Below are 24,316 nucleotides of genomic sequence, written 5' to 3'. Positions count from 1 at the left end.
AGAGGTGTTGGGCATGGCTATGTATTTTGTATCTCAGTGCACCAAAGTCCACATGACTCCATAGCTTCTGTTACATGGGAAAATTTACGTGCATCTTAATCACCTTTTAACCAAACTGCACAGCACTTATATTCTCTCGCTTTGAAAGGATGCCTCCTTAACCCCCTTAATCAGGGATTGTACTTGCATCACAACACAGCTGAAGTTTCAAAATATTTTCCATTCTTTCCTCTAGTTTTCAGATGCTTGTAAGTCTGTGAACAGCCACCCCATCAAAAGGATCATAAGACTGAAAAAACTATGCAACTTACTGAAAGATGTAATTGCATAACAAGCCGTTAAAGGAAGAAATAAAAGGAACAGCCTGATGGTTATTGACCACATCCCTCATCAAGGCTAAGCCAGATTCCCAGGATCTATTCTTCAGCTCTCTAACCTGGGAAAGTTAGTTCATGAGTAAAAGAGAGGAAAAAAGTGCAGGAAAAGCTTGTCTAATTTTATAGGACTCCTAAAGCCTACAGGGCATGAGCCTGAAAGCCTTTGAAGCGTATGGGTATGAAACAAACAAAAACAGGCAGACCCTTGCCAGGAAACAGAAAGTGGAAAAAAGCTGAGAAGACTCCCGAAGTACAAATCTGTGGTATGGAACTCTAGATGTGAAGAGTTATGTTAGAAATGTACAGACCCCCAAAACTCAGTTGGAGAAAGAAGTAAATCCCTTAAATTGCCTAGACTTGATTCTGTTGCCATTTGTGTTTTTATAAATCAAATATAATTCTGGGTCTCAAGAAGATACGCTGTTGCGAATTAGTGGATGTGCGAGATGACTTGGACCTCACTTGCCCATAGCCATAAGCACTTGAAAATTCTCACGGGTCGTTTGGTTTTTGAACTGCGCAGAGCTCGGCCCTCAAGGCCACTGACCGTGTCATGTTCTGCTGTAACGAGGAGCTACATTCAAAGCAATTCACAAGCACATTTTCACAGTTCCCTCTTATAAGAATGAAGAGAATCTAAATAATGTTAGGAAAGCCCCATTAAAGGGGTTATCTTTCTTGCTTTGAGATAATGTCAACAAAGTCCAATACCTCTCAGTACACACCTGCATATATATTTTTTGTAGCGACCTAGAAATCTTACAGCTCATTTCACACTTCTGAGTAGAAGGCCGTAAGTAGGATGTCAAGACAACATTTTATTTTGTAAGAAAAATTTATAAATGCGGTTGTTTAAACAGGGTTTTGCTGGCCAGAGTGTCTCTATAAAAGTGCTGAGCTACATTACAACTGCCCCTGAGAAAAAGCATCTGGACACATCTCAAATTCAACTCTCCCTTTAGGCCAGAAATAAATCAGATAAGGACCCCTGACAAAGCTGAGTTCAAATCCTTCTTCCAACCTGCGACCTCTGCTGTGTAGGCCAATGTCTCCAGATCTCATAAATACAGGGATGATACCCTGGGGAGCTGAGGTACTTCCTCGCTTCTAATCTCCCCAAAAGCACGCAATGGGAATACGGTAGCTAGCTAAGGGCTGGCGTATGTAGAGGCCAAACCGAAGGAGTCTATTGCCGGGGCAACAGAAATGCCAAAGTACTGGAAAAAACAAAGGGTCTTGAAAAAGTCTTATAAAGCTTGTGAGTCTTAAACAGACCTCCAAACTGCCAGGGCCTAAACTACCCAAGCATTTTAATACGTGCAATTTTGTAAGTTTGAGACTTCAGGTCTCAGAAATGTATTTTTAATATAAATCAAAAGAGGGTTTTTTTTCAAATTAAAGGAGTATGTTTGTTTGCCCCTATGCCAATGACGTGCTGATAATTTGCCATAACAGACTATTAGCATTTAACCCTAAGGGTTACCAAGTACCCAGGTGTGTAAGGCCAAAGATTTGAGCTTCTATACAGCAGTGAGTACCCTCGAGCTGCATGTTCTGCTTTGTCTCTGTTAGTATTAGGGTACTCCTCAAGCCAAATGACCTTCATCTTCTACAAACAAAAAGCTGGTGTCTGTTTGCATTTATGGCTAAACTTTTCCAGCCCTAGTCACATATTTAATTGTTTCTGGGCACAATGGTTTCAAAAATTTTATGAGGAAAATATGACTCACTGACTTCTTGCAAAATATTTCTGCTGTTTTGTACTTTAAATTAGTTGCCACGTTTTTCTTTTAATATCTCCAAGAGGTTCACTTGAACTTGGTGAACTATTGCCAGAGTAAGCTATTCTTGTCACCTTAAAATGTACAGTGTTCCAGTTGTGAATGACCAGTTGGTTAAGAGACACACACTTGCTTCTAGTTGCATGTCTGCAAAAACTGTATCAGGCTTCTGCTTCCTTCAGCTAATTGTGGACCCCCACACAAGTTGACAGCCTAGGCAACAAGTGCCTATATATCTCACTAGTATGTCAGTACCTGTTGTTCACTGGCTTCGGCAAGAAGCGGCCACCCAACAAAAGAAAAGCCAGGTTGAAATCCAGTAAATTATTTGTCACTAAAGAAAATAAACACAATGACTGAACACAAACTATCAAATGTCAATCACTTCAATGTTTTAGGATCATGTCAGTGATTCCGGATACATTATGTGACCTTGACAATTTGTCTTAGACCACTTGATGCTACGTTTCTCCTTACATTTTTACATTATTGTTGTTATTTTTATACATAATCTTATTTTTAAATATTACATTAGCTTTACTTGGAAGAACGATAGAGCCATTCTTCTTCTAGCTGTGGAAACCCATCAAAGTTGTGTTCATTTTGTATTATCACAACATAATCCTTTCCTCAATATCAGATGTGCTCAACATTTTATTGGAGGGACTGCAGCCTTGACCTTAAAATATATGGTTTATATTTCTGCCTATTTTGAGAACCCTCTTAGTAAGTGGATTTCTGCATAGCATAGTACCTAGCTTCTGTTCTAGGGTTGCCACCCAGGATCTATGCCTTTTTAGAGCATGGTTTTAGAAAATTCACTTTAGCTCCATGAGAGCCGAACAGATTTGCCATTGGTGCGTTTTGGTTCTATACCATCTCAACTGAAACTCAGTTTTCACTGTATGTAACCAAAATCAGCAGTGATTAAGTAGATGAACATTTACGGACTTTAGAGACATTCTCTGGACTTGCTCTAGAAATGATTTGTGATTCCAACTAATCATCTGCTGTTTCAAAAAACACCTTCAGTCAAAGGTGCAAAAGTTATTCATTCCACTTTCCTGAATTTACCATAAACTCCACCACAATAGCTATTTTCTTGCTATAATTGCATTTGTGTTAGGGTTTTAACTGGCAGAAATACATATTGCAAACACTTAATAGGTGAAAAGTCAACTCTAACATAATTACAGCAGAAAGTTTCTAGCATAAGTCAAATTTAAGACCAATTTTTCAAACTGGGCTACATTTGTCTACCATCACATTGATGTAATCACAATTATATTTTTTCCTCTCATTTATTTCAAAACTCAGGAACAATAGAATTAACTAACACTTCTGGATGCTTACGATGGGTGGTATCCATTTCAAAACACTTGCAGCAGACAATAGCATTTGAGTCTTTCATGGCACTGATAAAGAAAAAAAAAATCAGATTGCCACAATATATTAAAATATTGTCTAACTTTTTGGTCAAAGTCTTATAGCTGATCTGGCCCTGAACCACTGAAGCTTATTGTGATTTCAATGTACCTGGGACAGGCTGGAAGTTTCTAGACCTTGGCACGCACTTTGCAGCGTTGGACATTAAAGAATCCAGACCATTAAAATGAATGAAACTCCTGAGATGTGATAACATCATGACTCAGCCCTAATTACTCTAAAGGTAGATGTAATGAAGGCTGACTGAACAAAGAAGGAAGGGACCTTCTTGTGTACAGCACAGTGTTGAGTCCACTGGGAAAATATACACTATATTTAATCTTTGCTCTGGAGCATTCTTTAGAAAAACCATTGACCTCAGTAGCAGTGTCTACTTTGCTAGATAAACATTCCAAATTTATTAGTAAAACCACTTTTAAGCATTTTTGTTCAATTGTTAGAAAAACATTCTATTTATACTGTTATTGGCAGAACTGCGAAAAATTTCTCTGGTTATTTTTCTAGAGATGAAAAGTCATCTGAATTAGGGAGACAGAAAGTGCCCTTGATGCTACATCTCAATACAGCTATTTCAACACAGCATTACCCTCAAAGAGAGACCCCTCCTTCAGATAAATCCTTCCTATGGGAAGGATTTACAGCACAAGGATTCACAGCAGAATCTGAAAAGGTTATACACAATTCACTGTAACACAGGAATTCTGACTTGTGGATATCATCTATCTAGAACTGGTGTCTCGCACCAACACGTGTAACCTGCCGCTAGTCCCCCACCCAGACAGGGAAGAGCCACTGCAATTACAGATATGGAAAATGTACATTTGGTATTTTGTTTATCACATTTATATGGTAAATAGATTTACAAAAATAGAAGTAATGGAGATAAAAAGCTGCCTGTGATGAGCTTTTGAAAATTTTCCCCTTACTATTTTCATCATCAGCCTATGAAGCACTAAGAGGCCAGTTTTGCTTCTCCCTTGCACTTTTCCTGCTCTCCTACCTCACTCATCTCTTTCCCCCCTGGTTCCTAGAATGGGACTAAATCAATGTAGACAGCTGAACTTGTTCAGCCTTCTTTGCAGAAAAATGCAATCCATGCAGGAAATCATTTTTACCGAAGAGGTGTGTTTAGCTACCGTGCCGTAAAGCCCACTGGATGTAGCTATACAGAGCCATGAGTGATCATTCTTGCACTTATATTCACCAGACATTTCTGCTGTTTTAAGACTGAGCAGCGTAAGCAATTACATAGCAATTTTGCTGCAAGTGAAAGATTTTGCTTCTCTACAAACGTGCGCGTGTTCTACAGAACTTCTTGGCCTAAACCTGTATAACTCAGATTATTAGATGGGCCCCTTACTTTGCACCAAACTTACATCTGTCAGGTTGTATTTTTGAAATCTGAAATTATTTAGGAATATAAGCCAATTCTGAAAAGTAATTTGGGCTCTTAAGAATTAGTTCCATTGATTTTTAATAAGAATTATGTTCATAGCTCACATTATTTAGAAACATAGGGCTTCGGTGTGTAATTCATTTGGGTACTTCTGAAAATTTTATCTAGGCAGATTTAACCTTAAATAATATTTAAATACTACATATCTGACATACTTTTCTCCTAGCCACATTCAAGCCACAAAAAGAAAATCAGATAAAGGGCTTTGATCCAAGTTATTGCTTTAGTCATTAGGCCCTTCTACAGCTTTATGCCAGCTTCTGGAAATGAAGTTCTGGAGTCCAGGTTTCCTATGCAGCAATAAATTTCAATATCATAAGCAGTCCCCTCAGACAGCTTCTCCTGCGCTGGAGGTAGCGTCTCTGATGTAACCATTTCTAGTGTAGTTCTTTGAACACAGGACTCAACTTTCAAGTCCAAGATGACCTGTTCTTCAAGGCTGTGATTCATAATGTTACTGTATTTCTAATTAGTTTTCATCTAAGTGTACAGATCCAAGTCTATTCTCAGTGACCCTGGTGCACATCCAGAGGAAATTAATCAGTCATTTTTTCCAGATTTCCAGTAGAATCCCGGCAGCAAATGTTGGCCCGTACTTAGTTAATGACCTGGAAACTATTTTTCAAGACATAATTTTGTGGTCAAATTTGTACCTCCCTCTAGTGGCAGCAGATATCAAACAAGCGGAGCACAAAGGAGACCTTGTCACAGATCACACACTGAGGTATTGTGCCTATTGCTTTTATGGAAATTTGTTACTCGGAATCAAGGCTGGCTGTAAATACCACTGTAACTTTTGGTAATGTTGTAATAAGAAAAGAATCAGTGACTGCAAGTAACCAAAATCCCCGTGCACTTCCTCTGCCAGTATGTGGCATATCCATGTAGACACACGTAGCTTCTCCATGCTTGCCTAGATCATGCCTCTTCCAGTCGCCGTGTGTACTTTTGCTCTGAGTTTTGCTCTCCTCTTCAGGGGAAGGCACAGAACAATTCACCCATTATCAGCTGATTTATGAGCACTGCTAGCTCCTCTGGTTTCAATTTCAAACTCGATGACAAACTTGCAAGCCTGAATCAGAGATTCAGGAATGTGGCAGGCTCCACACGCTAGCCTGACTTGCAGCTTTTTCAGCTTTGGCAGAATTTGAGTCTGCAGTTAGCTACATTATAATGAATGCTTAAAAACAAATTCCTAACAAGAGAAGAAGCAGATGGCACTGAGGGAGAGCAATTTACAAGTGATGAGCAGGCTCTTCCATTTCTGACAAAGGAAAATTTGCCTAGCAGCAAGGCACTGAAACCTACCAGTTCTGTCCTGGAGAGGTTCCTCCTTCTTAATTAGGAACCCCAAGGAACATTCTTCTGTAGTACATATCTCATTCTCCTCGCCTTCCCCAGTCTACACCTGAATGTATGTTACAGATAGACTTATCAGGTACGATCATGTCTCCATCCATCGGCTAATGCAGGAGCCTCCTAAAAGCTCAATTATGAAGAAAGGAAGGTCCTTTATCCCAGCCTCAGGGTTGTGGAAAGTCCCACGTCTAAGTTTCAAAAGAAACCACGATGATGGATAGATTATTACACTAAGAAGGATATATTAACCAAAACAGATTACAGACTTCCAGTAATAGTGACATTCGATGTGCAGCAGTATGTGGGATGTATTTTCCTATCTTCAAAAACAAAAGTCTGTGAATCACAACATACGGGTATGTGTCCTGGGCATGCTTCTGAAGTGGGAGAAGCTATCTGTCAATTAGCTGCCTGATCAAGAAAATTGTGCCTTTATTAAGAATTAAACTATTAAGTCAACTTCCTATGGCAACCGTGTTTTATCCCCATAAACGTTACCAAGCCTATTTTGTGCCAGAGAAATAATGAAGTTGCTAAGTTAGGATCTGTATTCCAAAGGACACTGGAAAAAGAGGAAAAGTATACAAAATGCCATATAAGAGGGAAACAGGAGAGAGGAAAAAATTATGTTTTAAAGCAAAGTATTTTCTTGAACGCTGATTAGGCATAATTTCATTTTTTTGTAGTATTTCCACTACTGATTAGTAAATTTCAGGACCTATCTTAAGAAAATGAGAAACCGTGTATTTTTTAGAAAGAGGTATCAAAATCAAGGCCATCTAGAATGTCTCTCACTGGCCAGCTAACAGCCACAGTGTCAAAAAATTACCTGGTGTGTTTGAATGTTTTATCTAGGCTGAGCTTACTCAGTTGCTTCTAACACAGGCTTGAACTTATATTTTCTAACAAATTAGGGTAGCTGTCATAGCAACCCTAATGCTGTGTTCTGTACTAATGTTCCCTTTCTGTAGACACTCCACAAGCATGCAAACTTTACTTGTGGAAAAAAACAAGAACCTTTGAATATATGTGGATATATCTGTACTTTCCCCTTCATTTCTTACCAAATCCTAATACATATGCTCTGGCATTCATGGCCCACATTTTTTACGCTGTTAGTCTCTGCTTTTATTTGGTTTGGGTTTGTTTTTAATGAGGTGAACTTTGTACAGCCCAACTCTAGCTCCTATAAAACCTGTGTCTTAAATGGCCAGATTTAGTGATTTTCATATGGAAAAAAAAGGGCCTACATACTAACCACACAGCTGTACTTGGAAACAGATGTTTTAGCCCCTTTAAACTGAACTAATGAGGACGGGAATATGGAACAGATAGGTCAGGAAAACTTCTGTCTAGATTTTGAATTTGGGATTATGGAAAGAGTACAGAAAAGACTGGTGCTTCCACATAAGGGGAGGGCAGAAGGATGGTAATTCCACTGATGATGAAAATTTGCACTGCTACACTTCAAGCCACTTGCACTTCGCAGCCCCATTCATCCCAACATCAGTTTTATCCACTCAACTCACACAAGTATCCACAGAGAGCAGGCCAGATCCTCAGTTCATATCAACTGCTATAACTCTATTCAAATCAATCTATTTACAGAAGTTGAGGATTTGGCTCCGTGTCTCCTTTGCATTTAGCAGGTGTGAAAGGACTCTAAATCACTTCTTTGAAGGCTTCTGTAAGACATAAAGTAGCCCGAATATTTAGGGTCAGAAGCTGTGAAAACCATAACTTCTGATAGAAATCTGACTGAACATGAAAATTTCTTAAACTATCTTTGCCCATCAGTGCATTCTTAAAATATAAAGTGTTTTTTGCTACTAGTTCAGAAATAGGTAAGATTTTTAGGACCATTGCTTCCCTGCCCGGTCTTGCTCCCATCAACATCACTGGGAGCACTGCCGTAACTTCAGAGGGAGAACAAACAAGACCTTTGTAGTCATTATTTGGTGCTCACACTGAAAAGATGCACTAGTGATGGCTTTCTATAGAAAAGAAGCATCCAGTTTTCCCTCTGGATCCTATCTTAAGCTTCTTGAAGAAATTAATCTTGATTTGTCTTTCTATGCCCCCTTGCAGTATAGAGCGGGTCCCTTGAACTAAGCCACAGCAGCAAATAGAGTCTTCTGCTGTATAAGGCTTTGTGAGACACAGTCACTACCTGCAGATGAAACTGGGTTTAGTGGGGCCCTAGTTCCTCTGGGGACTACCATAATGTAAATTATTAATAATAAAAATAAACATTAGCTAGCTTGAACTTCTCTTCATTCCCTTAGAGCTTATTTCTGTGATGGAATTAGCTAAATAAAGCCCACTTGAAAGAATGCTTAATTGAAAACTATCCAAACAAAACAAAATGGAACTAATTGGTTCTTAAATATTAAACATCCAAAAGGAGATGGCTTTGGAAACAGCTGAAAGACTAATGTATATTAGGATACATATGGTGAAGCGAGCATTTAAGCAAAATGCAGTCTAAACCGGACTACATTTACTTTTAAACCAGATATTCAAGTTTCATCAGTCTGGCTCTGCCTAGAAGACAGCTTTGTGTTATTTCAAGCCTTAAGAGAATTACAGCAATTGTCTCCTGAAAATTATAAAATCAGAAGAGTCAAACTTGTGTACTGACTTCTGGACATAGTTTGCCCAGGAAAGACTACAAAATCTGCAATGATCATTACTCCATGGAGTGCCCCTCAGACCTACTTCAGCCTAAAAAAGACAACTTTGCAAAGACTACTGTTTCGAGTGTTTTTTCTAAAGCAGTTCTCTTCCCGGAAGTTGGGTAGGGAGAGCTCACATAAACAGTTCTGACAATCCATCTCTAAAGGAGACCAGTGATGCCTTCCATCAGAATAACTGATTGCAGATCTGCCTTGGCCTTTATAAACTTCCTTTCTTTGGCCCTGTGTTTTTGTAACTGCTATTTAATTCAGATATGTCACAGTCAGCAAATAGAATCTGTTCGGGCACGTGAAAACTCCCTTTTGATATTCATTAAAGGTTAATACAGTTACCACAGTCATTTCTTAAACCAGAAGTATTTCTAGCAAGACTGAAAAAAAAAGACTAAAAGACCTCTAATGTGACTGAAATTAGTAAACAAGAAAAAAAATTATACATTAGAAAGGAGCGAGAAGTAGATAAGTTATAACCAAAATCATGCAGTAAAAATAATTCTAAAAATTAATTAGTGGTAGAAGAATTTTTCTTCGGAGGACCACAGTCTGCTGTGACATGAAATCAGACTAGTGGGAAGCCACTGGAAGTGCACTGCCTAATCAGCCACATGTTTACTTTCTCACTTATCAATAACTGACATTAACAAGACTTCTGCCAGAGATAATAAATTCCTGGAAATGTCAGGCTCTTCTACACCACCCAGCCCAAGCACAAGAGAGTACGCAGTAGAACAAAAATCCATAACTGGAAGCGCTAAACAGAAGTTGCTCAGTAGCAGGATCAGCTGAGATCAAACCACTTCAACATTTAGGGAAAAAGCTAATCTAACTTCAGGGTCCCTTGAAATGTCATGAATATCATCAACAAACACCACAAGAGTCACTCATGAAAACACGTTTCAGTTTTGTGCACAAAAAATTCCATCCACTCTCTGCCTCAAACTTCTTCAAAGACTGTGAGCCCATTTGTTTGTCCCCTGAGGACTCAAAGCTTTTACTGCAACTAGCAGTCACATCTGCTTAGTGTTTCATATTTTTCAGCATCACAAGGAGTTTTTCTCAGACCTTGGACTGGTTTACTCAGCATCTATGTCTAAGTACAACAACAAAACGCCAGCAGAAAACATAACTGAGGTCTTCTGCCAATTTGCTTCTACCTCCCTCTCCAACGACACAGGCAATCCTGGCAAAAGGAGTTTTCTATATGAGCGTTTTGCCAGCAGAGCTAAATCTTTATGAGTTTCATTTCTTAACATTCCTCTTAGCACTCTCAGCTATGCCAGAAACTTTGTAACATAGATCTATACATTTACACAAGAAAGCTTTGTTGTTTTAATACATCTAGTATTGTTTTGAAAGGTATTAGTAGTCTGCAGATAATATAAACCCCCCCTCTGATGTGAACACCTTCTGTGTATCTGTACTACCAGCATCTCACTGCTAGCAGAATACTGGTATTAATTACTTCAAAAGTTCTCCTAGAATGAATGGAGCAACTCGGCAAGCCTGTGCTTTCTATCAGCGTAGTTAAAACTATCCCTCAGACTTAAAACAATTAGTACTAACACATGCACAAGTTTACTGGGCACTATAACTGCTGCTATACTTGCACCTTTTGTTAATTCAGCCACATTGGTAAAAGAAACCATTTTCCACAGCCCTTAGCCAATTTAGCTGAGGGCAGGAATCTGTAATATAGACAGGGTTTTAGCAGCTGTAGAGAGGGGCCTATTACTTGTGTGTCTTTAGATACTACAAGGACTTTGCTAATACAGATGTACTGCTATAAAGAATCAGGGAAAAGAACAAATTGTATTAGCATACAACACTGCCATAACAATATGGCTGCAGAAGATTTTAATATCATACGGCTATATCATTTTTAAAAATTCAGCTGAGACAATTATTGCAGCACTACGTTTAAGCACAGAACAAAGCTTAGTATGACTACATGGCAAGTGTAGAATGACTACAATTCCCAGTTTATAAAAACATCTGTGGGTAAGTCCTTCATGCCTCATAAAACAAGACTTATTTTTGTGATGTAAATTGAGTCAGTCTATGTTAACCAGACTCTATTACTTACCTATGAGCCAATTATAATTGAGACCACTCTTGCAGAATAGGATCGAGTCTCTTCACAAAACTGCGCCCCCTGTAAGAAAGTTCTCTTAGTTCCCTTTCAGCGTGGGAGGAGTTAATTGTAACACTAACCCGCACACTGACTCAAGAGTGTGAAGAGCTCTTACCCAAGACCAATGAGCAAAAGACCCAAGATATCAATCAGTTCCCTGTACACACTGATCCTTAGTTCATCAACTCCTGCTGTCCCAACAGAATGAGGACAAACAACAGCCACCTTCAGAACGTGGTATGTAGGGGAATGACAGTCAGGTTTGCGGTAAGTTATGGTTATGAGAACTGCAGAGAGATCTAACACAAAAGTGGATGGGCAAATGCAGAGCCCATATTACATAGCTGTTGCTTGACTGATAATTTAAGGAGTCCTGGTGATGGATGAGATCACCAGCAAAGAACTTTAAACTTCAGACCAACATACAGGCAAAATGGTTAAATGTCACAGAATTGTGATGACTCCAGTGGTATCAAAGGCACTACGTGTGCACTGATCTGCCTTTCTTGGCATCAGACGGGCACAATTTGTGAAAGACATAATCATCACACATCTTGCCAGATGAGACGGTGGCAGCAGTGTCCAGCACGCTGAAAGGTGCTATAAGCACATCAGTGATACGCCTTCCCGTTAATGAGGAACCATGCCTGGCTGGAGAGGCAGCTGATGGAACAGTATGTCCCTGTGATGTTCTATGTCCCCTGGCAGTTTTCCCACACTTGCAATATGACCCTCCAACCATCAGTGCATGGATCGTTGATCTTATGAACTCACATTTGTGATCCTCTACAAAACTGTCAGTGAGAACGTACAGCCCAGAGAACATACTGGCAGAAAATCACTCTTGGGTCATCTTCAAAATTCAGGAACGGCCATTCAGATACAAAATGTACATGTTGACAAGTGATTCCAACAACATACTAATTCAGATCTAGAATTAAATCCAGATCCTGACACAGTTACGGCAGCAACGGCACACAGTGCATTTGATGTTATAATAGAAAAATGGTGTTTTGCTCCATATGACTTGGCGTATTCAAGAGAGATATTTTACAATAAGCTACAGTTTTACTGTATTGTAAAGATAATCTGACAATTACAGGTTGAAGAATACTTGCTTATTGCTTTAAATGAAACTAAAAGCAGTCAAATTCATACACATATGGGGGAAAGATTGATCGTGTATTCCTACAGCTCTGGAGAACAAGCTAGGCTGGGCAGACACAGAAATTATGTCTGGACGGGAGGTCTTACCAGAAGATGCAGTATATGTTCTCATCCAAAGCCTTCTCCTGCAGAGCACATACTCCTTAGACTTGTAGTTTTGTTCTTGAAGAACCCAAGCTCAAGAAATTTTGAGATACTCTGCACTGCTACTTACTTGTTTTGCACTTCTGATGTTTGTTTGCAGGCAGCTGGGATGCCTGCACTGATTTTCTAAGGTTATTTAAATTCTTCTTTATTTGTTAACAAATGATGTTGGTTGCACAACACATTGGCATGCGAACACTTCAGAAAAAGGGAGGGGCACAACTCAGCCTCAGTGGAATTAGTAACAAGATCCAATGACTTCAGTAGAGTTACACAAAGGATAGCTCTATTGTTTCAGCAGGAGTTGTGGTTAATTAAAGTAGTATTTCCCATCAGCTTTCTACATGCAGGACTCTTCAAAGGTGGCATTACCTTCAAGATGGCTGTATGGGCTTCCATTTCAGACAGTGACTAACAAAAGCCTAGTGACAGATTTTTGTAAAGTCTGGGCATATACTGCGGTACTAAAAGCATGAGAAAAGGCACACAGTAACATGCAGTTATATGTATCTACACCACAGACCTATAGCGATGCTGAAGCTGTGATGTTACTGATGGAATTAAACCCATGCATTTTTAGACATGACCCATCCATTTTAACTGCACTTTTGTTTTATGTCCCACTCTAAAAAACAGGTAACTGACTTGCTACAAATCCATTATCTTCGCAACTTAAGAAAAGCTTGTGAACTTCCTGTATAGATCAAGTATCAGCCACTTTTTCACACACAGCTACCCAGTATGTGCACCCTGTTGTAATACCTGCTCAGAGAGCTGTATTTGGAATACGACTCTGCATCAGATCTTTTTGAAAACCCTGGGCCTACCATTTTAAATTTACAGATCTCATCCAACAAAATCCTTCCTCGTAATCCGGAGAAACCTTCTAAACTCTTTTTGCAAAATTTCAATTACATAAGGTAAAAATTGCAGAAATTCAGCGCATAGATAAACTGAAGGTTATTTACACTGTATTTTGTCTGCACTAGTAGAAATATAAGCCTATTCGTGCTAACACTAAAGCAGTAAACGCTAAGATTTGAAAGCACACTGAGGTATTTGAATTGCCTCCTTGTTTGTTTATCTGTTGCGTCCCAGTACCGCAGAATGATTTTTGCCTCTTCGAGTCTCTGGCAATTTAAATAATAAAACAGAGGTTATGTAAGTGCAGAGAATTACGGAAAAAAATGTCAGTGGAAAGTACATATTTTAAAAATGCACTTGAAGAACTCAAATGCAGCTGAACTGACATTATTCAGACTTTCCAGTCTTATTCAACACTGGATTGAAACCAAGCACAAGAAATTTCAGGCCCAAAGGGCATTTTTAAGAAAATTATAAGTACCTATATTTCTAGTTTACAATGTCTGTCTGGGAAAGCTCCTCTGCCTAAAGAAAGCCTAAACTATCTTCTCATGGGATCAAACCAAAGGGATGTGAACTACTTAAGGGGACTTTTGGATCAGCTTGCAAACATAGGAACTGATTCAGCCCTAAAGAGCACCCAAACCAGAAACCCGGATTCCATTATCTGTGGCCTTCTAGTGACGATGGGTGCAGATTCAGATCCAAAGTTTACACTTGAAGTTCATTTCTAACCTGTGCGGACACAAGCGCTAGGCCCAGCTCTGCATTCCTTCCACACCCAGAGCTGGAGTTCTGCCTGAACAAGGAATGCAAGAGAGAAATGAGTTTCTTATCTTTATGGCAGATCTTGTTTGGTGATGTACGTGGCTGTGAACCTGCCAAAACTCAAATATGTGACATGGTATGCAGTCTAATTCCAAAACTGATAGATTTCAGAAGATTACTCTTGTAGGACACTTAAAATAAGGTCAAACTATTTTCATAAGCATAAGTAACTGTTTCTGACTCTAGTATACCTGGATATATCCTGGTCTTCTCTTACAAACAGTTTTCCTCAATGGAAAAACGAAGGTCCCAGATTTGTATAAAAAAAGAGTAACAAAGGGAATAAATCATATGCTTCCAAACTGAGGGACATTTAAAAGTATGGCCAGATGAAAAACTATTTTAAAAAAAATTCACAGAGGGAAAATAATAAAACTAACAAACAAATACTAGAATAAGGTTCCTTGGCATAACTTGTTCATTGCCCTCCAAAATGACCGGGTAGCATCATGCATACAGATGCACAGGGTAACATTTTTCCATCCCTCCAAAGAGACATGAACTTCACCCTGGCTTTTCATAAGATAAAAGCTATTACGTTTCCTTCAGCTACCCAGCCAGTAGTATTTCAAAATTTGCAGAGAAAAAGACCTTCTGAATGCATTAATGACTAAGAACTGTGAAAACAGGTCTCTTTATGTGTGGATCTTGGCCTTTTAAAAATTTTCCCAGATATTTCAGTCTAGTTGATACAAGAAGTGCCCACCAGTGTTACTTACAGGTGCTGTATTGTAGGATACATCTATGATAAAATTGAAACCCTAGTGCAGACACAATTTCATCAGTATTTTTGTTAGTTTACATTAATTTGGTCAAAAATCAGCATAAATTCTACAAGAAAACCCTCTTTTTGCAAACACTAGATGTATCCACATCTGGAGAGTTTCTGACACAGTTATTCCATGCGCCAACCTGTTCTGCTGTAGCTGTGGCCTTTCTGGATCTTTTTCTCATCATTCTACCCCAAACAGTATGCAAAACTAGCATAAAGTTGCCTTTTTGTGGTCAAAAAAGTGAAAAGGTAAATCATACTGCATTTTGTTCAGACAAATATTTTCTTAACAGTTGAGCAAAGAATATGTTGAATAGAGTATCCTGTGGCAACTGCTCTGAGAAAAAGAAATACTAGCTAAACTCAAGGGCTTTGGCTGCTTTAAGGCTTCCTAGGCAAGATTAAATCAAAATATTTCCTATATACATTCCCTCTTTTCATCAGCATGTCAATTGTAGTAAGTAAGAATGTGCTATTAATTCTCAGCATCAAAATCTGGGATTATTTTATGTAGTCAAATGTTTCCTTACTTTCACAGAAACAACTCTGGAAATATTTTCCAAAGCATGTTGCAAGCGGAGCTAAGTAAATCAGCTAGCACTCTGCACACTTTTCAACTAAAAAGTTTCTAAAAATGAGTCAGGATTTAATAAAAAATGTCTCTGAGGTACATAACTCATGCCCATAATAGAATATTTTTCAATTTTCAACCCTGTATAGAGAATTTTAAAATGCTAACAGATGTATGAAACAAAAAAAAGAGCAAAATTCTCCCTTATTCTCTCCTGTGAGCACATATAACACACACAGAAACCAATGAGAGGCTCTAAAACATGAATACTGATTTTACATTTTCCACTAGAAAGACAATTTGCTTGCAGTTCCTTCTCCCTTTAAATTGTTTCTGTGGCAACACATCTGGTGCTATAATTCTGGGCCAGAACATTAACTATCCTGAAAGAAGAAAGTTATGTCGTCGTTCTGGTCTGCAAGAACGTGAAGCAGAGGGAGATCTGCAAATACATGTAATCAGATAACCCCTTTTGCCTTCACGGGCGCACAGGATATCAGCTACCAACACTTATGCATAGCTTAAAATTACAAGTTTAAAAATGTTTCTACAACGGTTAGAGAAAACTCTTGTGGTGAGTACACATTCCATGAGCCAGCTTTTTTTAAACAAAATTACTAGTGCTTTGTTACCACTATTCCTACCGTATGAAATAAGTGAGGAAAGTACTCCGCTAAGAGGAACAAGGTTCATTCCCTAATCATAAATACAACTCTTCCTACGTAATGGAGAAAGATGGATATAATAAATTGTCACCTCCCGGTTCTATGTAAACATTACTGTATTGTCACCATTTTACAGATGAGATATGTCAGGAGCTCATAGGCCAAAGTGTGTGAAGTCTCTGGTAAGTTCCGATGCCCCTACTATTAGTTACTTGCACTGGAACATGCAGCCCGTGGCTCTCAGAGCTGTTGAGGACCGATAGATTTTACTGGCCTTACTTGAAGCTGCAGGAACCTGTTGATGCTTAATGTAAGTCTTGGACATCCCCGCTGGAGCATGCCAGCTTTTTCAGAGTTTGTAGAACAATTTAGTTGTAGGGAAAGGAAAGAAAAATGACAATAAAAGCTTACAGCCCCAATTCAGTTTCCTAAGTCAAAAAGTGAACAGGTTTTTTAATCACTAGTAATCCTGACAAGTCAGTCTGAAATCTTAAAGTCATGCTACATGACTATAATCCAAAGCAAACTATTACAGGTATTTTACAGTGCAACTGAGATTGACACCTTCACTCTACTGTGGATCTTAATTCTTGATACACAGCCAGGGCAATTTGCAAGGGCTACTGCATTCACTTAATTCAGCCTGGAGTAGCAAGAGTTACAAAACTAATGAAAGTGGATTTTTGCTACTTCATCAAGCAGATCAGGGAAGAATTTATGGAAAGAATATATCTGATGGATAACAAAGTATCACTGACACAGTTACTTTTTGAATAATAATTGCATTTTAAGTTCCTGATGAAACAAATTTTATTATTTAATTTGAAACAGCTAAATTCAAATCTAGATCAGTTACATATAAATCGGTTTGCTAACTACACTTATGGCATTTTCTGTATTAGTGACAAAGAAGGCAAGATTGTCTTGATGTTCTGATCCTCTAAATTACTAATTATTAAATACATTGAGTGGCTGAAAACCAAGTTTTTTGTCTAAAAAGTTGAATAAAAAGTACGGTTTTCTGGCATTCTGTCTTTGAAGACATACTGGTTTAAAGCAATCTGTGCTCAGGGAGAATAAACTGGCAACAGAAACGGAAAAGTTTTAAAAAGTGGATAAAACCTGGTATTTCATAAATATGTATGTCCCTTTTGTACTACTGGAGGTGCCATCTTATGATCAGAATTAAACCCAGGACCCTGAGCACCTCTCATCACTGAAGGCTGCCTGATGGCCTTTGCAAGACTTGCTGTCTGTATAATGTTGGACTGTCACCAGCCAGGCACCTTCCAAAATCCAGTTCTGGCCAGTAACGGTCTGGATAATTCAAGTCCATTCCCATTTTCTCAGCCTTTTGGCTAACAGTGAGTGTGTATATTTAACTGATATTAAACCTACTATTTTACATAAAATATTGCCTTCACTTCCAACCTAGCCTTTCTATTTATTCCATCCAAATGGCACAATTAACAAACGTTCTGAGACAGTTCTCACTCCCTCGCTTTGTCTTGTATAACTTCCTACACACGGAGCCTCCATTTTGTCCTGGTGCACTATAACTCCACATCATCACTCCTCAAACCCCTGAGAAAAAGACAGACTAAAATCATAACTTTCCCCTCCCCATAGACTGAGTAGCCCTTTCTAGACGTAATGGCTCTACTCCACTTCTCGGGTTCTTTATGAGGATATTGCAAAAGAATATTTGTGAAGGAATTAGCTGTAGAAGGGAATAAAGTGATATTGGTGGATCTGCTATTACAGGGTCCCAGCTCCCTGCCTGGATTGCTCCTAAGGAACCCAGGGCTAGAGTGAACATTGTGGAGCAACTGTATGGCTGCTCTTTGTCTTGACAGAAGGAAATCATCTCATCTTTATACTGCCCCTCAGGGAATACCATTACATAACTCACTGTTTGGCCTATATTTCCCTGTTCTTGGCTCCATGCTGTTAACAGAAATACCACTGCTTCACTGCAGTTACTGACTGACCCGAGAACCGAGCACTACATAAGGACGCAAGACCTGTCATCTCAGAGCTGCCCTTTAATTCCTCAACACAGTATCCAGACTCCAATCAGAGTAAAATTTCACCAAGCTAGCTGTTCACTACCGTATTGCATGTCTTGTATCCCACACAAGTTTCTCTCTAGACCTGCAGCATGAAGTGGGCTTGGCCTGCCCTTCAATAACAGCTCCGTCCCATTTTGGCAGGTTTTGTGCAGCTTTTCCTGCACTACTACATGTGGTGCTTATGTCATCCACTCTGCAGAATTCAGAGCAGCAGCAAGTGATCAACTGCACAAGAAATGAATTCACCAGAGAAGGAGTTTCTAACTTGCACATTTCTTTAGACACCAGATCTTTCTCAGATGCATCCCTCCATTCAGTGTGAAACGTTCCCTCAGACACATTTTGCATTGTTTACTAGCCTTACAAATTATCTTCCTCTGCTTTTTTTTTTAATTAAGGTCTTTCCAAAAAGAATATGTAATGCCCCTTATTAATAGCTGTAGCTCCCAGCTGTGAAAACACAGGTAGAGATGGATTAAGTCTTGATCCTAACAAAGGAAATGACTGAATCAGGAGTTTTGAGTAGTGGTGCTGTACTCTGACTCTGGCTCAATACTGAAGAAATGGCCCAAGAAATATGGAACCTTATTTTTCAAATTCCTTCAAGTTTCTTTGGTTGATGAACAACTCAATTTCCATATGGCCCGACTGATTTAGAACACTTTTTAAAAGGGGAAATTAAACTCTGTCTGAAGCAAGATGTTACTGGGCTGTGACCCAAAACCTCAATTCGTATTTATGAGCAAATAAAAGGTAATTTCTGCACAAAGAGCTAACTAAAATATAACCAGCCTATACAGTGACACCTCCAAAATGCAAACCCTACAGGATGGCATAAACATTGTCCTGCTCCTCTTATGTTTTGACCTGCTCCAGCCAGGCGTTCGGCTTCCAGGGAGTTTCCTGGGTGTTTCCTGGTGTGAATGTGTTCACTCCTGGATAAAAAGCTACCGCACCTCTTTGTGCCGGTGCAGCCTCTGTAGCAATATCAGCATCCTTCAAAGCTTGCCTACTTACAGTCGCCTGCAGACTCCTAAGGTGCCTACACCCCTACAAGTGACGTGCCCCCCCATAGGTGACATGCAATCCTCCCCAGGTGACACGCCCCCTCCATAGGTGACATGCAGTCCCCCTACAGGTAACATGTCCCCCTCAGGTGACATACTTCCCCCATAGGTGACATGCACTCCGGTACAGGTGGCATGCCCTGCACCACAGGTGACATGCCCCCCAAGTGACATGCACCCGCCTATAGGTGGCATGCTTCCCCCCCAGGTGCCATGCCCCCCTCCCCAGAGGTGCCATGCTCCCCCCCATAGTGTCATGCCCCCCTCCCCATATGTGCCATGCTTCCCCCCCAGAGGTGCCATGACCCCTCCCCATAGGTGCCATGCTCCCCCCCATAGTGCCATGACCCCCTCCCCATAGGTGCCATGCCTCCGCAGAGGTGCCATGCCCCCCTCCGCATAGGTGCCATGCTCCCCCCCATAGTGCCATGCCCCCCTCCCCATAGGCGCCATGCCTCCCCATAGGTGCCATGACCCCCCTCCCCATAGGTGCCATGCTCCCCCCCATAGTGCCATGCCCCCCTCCCCATAGGTGCCATGCCTCCCCATAGGCGCCATGCTCCCCCCCGTAGTGCCATGCCCCCCTCCCCATAGGTGCCATGCCCCCCTCCCCATAGGCGCCATGCTCCCCCCCGTAGTGCCATGCCCCCCTCCCCATAGATGCCATGCCTCTCCCCAGGTGCCATGCTGCCCCCCATAGTGCCATGGCCCCCCGGTGCCCCGCCGCTCTCACCCACGGAAGCGGCGCCGTGACCCCGCCGCCCCGCACCTCTCGGACCGCCGTCTCTCTGCCGGGAGCCCGACACGGCGCTACTGAGGCGCCCCCCGCCCCGGGGCCGCCCCCCGCGCTCCCCGGCGGTGAGGGATCCCCCGGCCAGGTGCTGCCTACCTGCGGCCGCGGCGGCTCCGCGGGGCTGGGCGGGCGGGGGGCCGGGGCGGCGCGGGGGGCCGGGCCCGCCGGGGCCCCGATAGCCGCCCCTTATCGCCGCCGCCTGCCGCCCCGCCGCGCTCCCTTTCCAGGAAGCCGCGGCTGCGGAGCGCTGGCTGCTGGATGCCGATCGCCCCGTCCCGCTGCCTCCCGCCCGCCCGCCCGCCCTCCGACCCCCCTCATCCTGGCGGGGGGGGCTGCGGGAGCGCAGCGCGGCTCCAGCACACGCCGAGCCCGCGGTCACGGCCTCGGACCCTCCGCTATTAATCAGGGCGCATCCCCAGCGCCCCCTCGCTTACTCCGGCCGTCCTGCTCCCGGCCCCGCCGCGCCGCGGGGCGACGGCAAGCCGGCTAGACGGGCGGGGACCCCCGCCCCTGCCCCCCGTCATTCCTCCGTCCCTCCGACCCCCGAGCTCTGACCCCCTCACCCCTTCTCAGGCATTTTCTCCCGTGCCCAGATTCTCTCCATTCCCGTCTTCCCCACCGTTCCTCCTCTCCTCTTACCCCACGCTCCCTCTCGACCATCCCTTTTAAGACCCCCTCCTCTCACAACCCTCAGGCTTTCCCTAATCATCACCTTTCTGTCTCGTATTGCCTCTTCCCTCTCTCCATCCGACCCTCCCACCGGTTTCCTTTACTGAAGAGGTGTAACTTGCTCAATCTTCCATCCCTTGCTAACGAAAGCCCACCCCGCGCCCTTTCTGCGGCACCCACCACTGACCTCCTCCTGCTTCTTCAGGCAGGTCCCATGCCTCAAGAACGAGCTCCCTGTTCCTCTAGCTTTCCAGGCACCTTCCAGACAGTCCTGGCAAAAACATGTGAAATTGTGATGTAGAAAGCAGGCTGAAACCTTCCCCGCTTCCTTGCCCCACCACACGAACCCACGCAATCACACCTCTCTTCTTTTGAACAATGCCTGGCCAGGCCTTTTGTAAACACCAACACACAAACGCCTTCCTGCCTTGGGCAAAGCGCCTTGGATTAGGGCATGTCTCAACCCTCTTCCATTTCCCCTATGTTTTTTGCACCATTTCCCCATAAGTTCAGTGTGCTGATTGACAGACAGCGCGGGAAGCTAGATGCTCCCCAAGAGGAAAATGAGCTGACAGTATGGAATTTGGACATGCTCTTATGACAACTTGACAACTTTATTACTAACTGTGTTTGCTCGCCTCCTGACCATACTCAGCAACATCCAGGACACATACCAGACTCTTCCATCCTGGTTCAGGAGGGCAAAACACAAACTAAAGTTCTCAAAGCCCCAGATGACCAGAGATCCCATGCAAGAACCTGTTAGGGGAGTTACTGTTTTCTGTTGCAGTACTTTATGAAGTCGATTAGGATTTGTGTTTTGCTGTGTGCACACTTAAAGGAAAGTCTTGAAAGGGCAAGGGAAGATCTCTTGCACAGCTGAGTGTGTCTTTAAGAAGACATGTGAAGGAATTGACACAGAAGAAAGTGAGAGCAGTAAGAGACAGAACCAGATGGGCTGATGGAGTTGCCTGAGCAAACAACTGAAGCACTTTGGGTTTTATATACACTGGAAAGAACGGTGCTGAGGTGCAAGTAACAGCAGGTTTCATACCGGACCTTGAAACCGTGGGCATACACCACAGAACAGACTGCTCTCAGAGCTGGTGCACCCAGCGAGACAGAGCAAGAAGATGCAAACACACAGGCTCGTACCAGTAAGTACATGACATATTCTAAGAACTGTAATTCTACTAACTGTTCTCTTGATTTGCCTACTATTGTGGGGCTCTACAATCAATCACACGGACTGCTTGAAGAACCCCCACAGCAACAGAACTGAGGCAGTTCAGGATGCAGCCAGCTACACATGCTGCCTCTCTGCTCAGGTTTTCCACTCTTACAGGAGAGTTGGCAAAGCTGGGTGCATGCTCCAGCCTCAGAACCACTGGGTGAATGCTACTAGATCAACTCACACAGCACAGGGCTTTCCTAAAACGTGGCCTGTGAGCTGCCCCCGTTCCCGTATGGACTCGTGGCTTTGCGTGTCAGCCCCACAGCAGAGTGGAGCACACGGGGGCGATCGCAAATCAACTTAACTGGATTTGCAGGACGACCTTTGTCAGAACACCAAATCTCTGTGGGAGCCCTGCGCAACCAGTTGACCAAAAACCCTTTACTGTTACTGTCATTTCCTCCTAAACATGAGCCTTATAATAAATTTCACAGACCAGACCCTCAACTAACATGAACGAGCAAGGTTCCATCCCTCCCAGTGCAGATGTCCCTATCTACTGCAGCTGAGGATTGGCCTTACGTGCTTTTATTCCAGTTTATTTTTTATGATCTTCGATTGCTGTGTCTTCATCTGGTGTGTTTATGCGGCTGGTGCTTGGTTTTCATTACTTTTAACTGCATTTCAGATTATTTGCTCTATGGTTTTGTTCACATTCTCCTTTTCCACGAAATTCTAATAAAACACTTGGCTACAGATTTTCCAAATTGAATACTGATGTTTAGTGCGGCTAATTACATAGCAGGGTTCAAAGCGAGTTCTATAATGTAACAATTTACATATTCTTGAAAACAATGGACACAAACCTACAAATTATTGTTACAAGCTAGTTTCACATTCTTCTGGAATTTCCTTTAAAAATACATATGTTTAGTATTCTCACGCATATGAAAAGCAGTAAATACTCTGTTGCTGGCACCATTATAATATTTACAATGAAAAAATAAAACACCCTCTGATGTCTGTCAAACCTAAAGGGACATTAAAAAATGCCAGTACATTTCCTCCCAGGGCCTCAGAGCACTTTGCAAGTTCAGCCACTCGACACCCACCAAGCAGTATGCCAACGGCACAGGACCACCGCTTTACAATGAAACATTCAGGATGGACGCAGCAACATGACACATTTAGTGTTTCGGCCTCGCAAGTGTTCTTGCATAATCAGCTAACGATCATTTCATTGCTTGAGTACTGAATGCGTTTGTTTTCTAAACCAACTGAACTAGAGAGAACAAACTCCATGAGCAGACCAGGCTTCTCAGGAAGATCCAGACTGAACTGACTTTTAGAAAGGCTGCTATAAACCCTAACTCCATTTGTAATAGCAATAGATAATAACTCAGTAGCTGGGCCAGTTAATATGATCCTTTACATAAGGCTAATTGGAGAAAACAATCGTTTTTTCTTGCTGCTCTTAATGCAAGCAACATGCATGCAAACATTTGCTTGTGTCACCACCCCACCCTTTTTCATTCTTTTAATTTTAGAACGCTACTTAGTGTTAATAAATATGAAGTAATCTGCATAGAAGTAGATTATCTGTCAGTCTATCCATATATTCACTGGGCACTTCCATTACCGTAACACAACAAACTTCAGATCATATTGTAACACACCATCCCTCTAAGAAGAGCATTTACGCAGTGCTGCTGAGGGTGGGTTACGATAAGGTTAAACTAATTACACACATCCAGAATTCTAAGCACACAATTATTTTTGCTTCTTTGTGCATCCGTCTGCATCGGAGTTAATAGTTCACAGTGTTGTAACTCAGGAGGGGAACTAAGAGAGGAGCCAACAGAAGCAAAGAATGTCTTCTAAAAGCCGAATGCAACTGGGACAGCAGCTGAGCTCACAAGGATTTGGTCTTTGCAAATGTGACATACATGGAAAAACCGAATTGCTTTTCTGCTCCCCTTGGTTGGACTTTTCTATTTTTACTCATTCCCACCGCACCAGGACTGTTTGGTTAACGAACAGTGACAGTTATTATGTCGGTGTACGAACGTCTGCCTGTTTAAACTCCGCAGTTTCATAGCGGGTCCGACTCGCTTGCGCCCACCCGCCTGAGAACCCCGCGGAGAAGCTGCCCCGTTATCCGCCTTGGCCGAGCACACCGATCGCTCCGCAACCCCCCGCCCCCCGCCGCTGGCTCCAGCTCCCGGGGTCAGCCCGTGGCCCACTGAGCGCTTGGCGGTTGCGGGGTGCAGCGCACGCCTTCCTC

General features: G+C 42.1%; 1 protein-coding gene across 14 annotated transcripts in view; it reads right to left on the bottom strand.

Moving 5' to 3' along the window:
• RIPOR3 (RIPOR family member 3) overlaps positions 1-24,316 on the bottom strand; it is a 57,418-nt gene extending 33,102 nt beyond the window's left edge. For 2 of the 14 annotated variants that reach the window (XM_075109011.1, XM_075109026.1), the window contains exons 1-2: positions 20,130-20,279; positions 11,199-11,267 (exon numbers count right to left, since the gene is read on the bottom strand). The gene's annotated coding sequence lies outside the window, so the exon portion shown is untranslated. Of the gene's footprint in view, positions 1-7,948; positions 8,105-11,198; positions 11,268-20,129; positions 20,449-21,045 lie in introns of those variants that run through there. The other 12 variants (XM_075109018.1, XM_075109024.1, XM_075109015.1 and 9 more) reach the window with 11 other exon arrangements.

Source organism: Phalacrocorax aristotelis, chromosome 13 (assembly GCF_949628215.1).
Source record: "Phalacrocorax aristotelis chromosome 13, bGulAri2.1, whole genome shotgun sequence".
NCBI classification, from domain to species: domain Eukaryota; kingdom Metazoa; phylum Chordata; class Aves; order Suliformes; family Phalacrocoracidae; genus Phalacrocorax; species Phalacrocorax aristotelis.
The sequence above is the reverse complement of the archived record's forward strand: the minus strand, read 5'-3'. Positions and strand labels throughout refer to the sequence as shown.